The 1,211-nt window shown below is 48.0% G+C and overlaps 1 long non-coding RNA gene across 1 annotated transcript in view; it reads right to left on the reverse strand.

Annotated features, from left to right (window-relative positions):
* Positions 1-595, reverse strand: part of LOC109371985 (uncharacterized) — a 13,167-nt gene extending 12,572 nt beyond the window's left edge. The window contains exon 1 of the long non-coding RNA XR_002121978.1: positions 21-595. This is a non-coding gene — a long non-coding RNA (uncharacterized LOC109371985). The remainder of the gene's footprint in view (positions 1-20) is intronic.
* Between the last annotated feature and the right edge of the window lie 616 nt (positions 596-1,211).

Here is a 1,211-nt window from a genome sequence, read left to right on the forward strand (position 1 = left end):
CCCACCCACCCCGACCTTACACTCTTTCTTGGTCAACTCCAGGGGTCCATGGGCTCAAGCAGGCAGCAGCTGGCTTCAGCGTGCTCTGAGACTTTTGCTGAGTAGATCCAGGCTCAGTACTGGCACCAAGCCAGAATCTACATTAACCTGGTAAATACCACTTGCCCTACCCTGGTGATTATGAGACCCTACCTCACCCAACTCATGTGAGGCTCTATCAGCAGCTGATCTGTACAGGAGCCAGCGGATGACAGCATGACTCAGAGTGTCTTAGGTTTCTTTGCAGAGGTACCCCAGGCCCAGTACTGGTGGCAGCCATCCTTAGCTCACAGCATGGCTCTACCACATGTGTCCAGGTCTAGCACAGGCAACAACCAACCATGGATCTCTTTGTAGCTCTTACCATGTAGTTCCCAGCCAGTACAGGCAGTGGCGAACCTAGGCCTGCACCGGAGCCCCTCCCAAGAGGCCCCAGAACCAAAAAACCTGGAGGTCGTCTTCAGACCACAGCAGAACAGCACCCAATTTACCCCACAAGTGGCACACTCAAAAGGAGGTCTCAACAAGCACTAGAGCCCACTGGGGCAAATCCTGCTCTTCAGGGTAAGTCCCCCACACAGCAGCCCCTAAGATGTAGATGTGGCCAAACCCCCACAGCTAGTCAGCCTGAGAGTCAGTATCACTCACTGATGTGCAAATAACAATCAAGGCTCAATTATAGCAGGACAGCACACACATCCCCCAAAAGGGACTCTCCTGGAACACCTCGCATTGGTGACCAGAGCGACTGTGCCACTGGGCCCCACAGAAAACCATAGCCAAGACTAGAAGATGTAGCAGGTCTACCTAATACATGGAAATAAACATAGAGAGGCAGCTAAAATGAGGAAACAAAGAAATATGTCCCAAATGAAAGAACAGGAGAAAACTCCAGAAAAAGAACTAAATAAAATGGAGGCAGGAAACCTACCAGATACAGAGTTCAAAACAATGCTTATAAGGATGCTCAAGGAACTTAGGGAAGAATAGATGCACTCAGTGAGAACTTCAACAAAGAGATGGCAAACATTAAAAAGGACATAGAAACCATAAAAAGAACCAGTCAGAAGTGAAAAATACAATAACTAGTATAAAGAATGCACTAGAAGGCATCACTGGTAGACTAGATGAAAGAGAACTTAATCAATGATTTGGAAGACAAGGTTGCAGAA

Source organism: Hipposideros armiger, unplaced genomic scaffold, assembly GCF_001890085.2.
Source record: "Hipposideros armiger isolate ML-2016 unplaced genomic scaffold, ASM189008v1 scaffold_607, whole genome shotgun sequence".
NCBI lineage: Eukaryota > Metazoa > Chordata > Mammalia > Chiroptera > Hipposideridae > Hipposideros > Hipposideros armiger.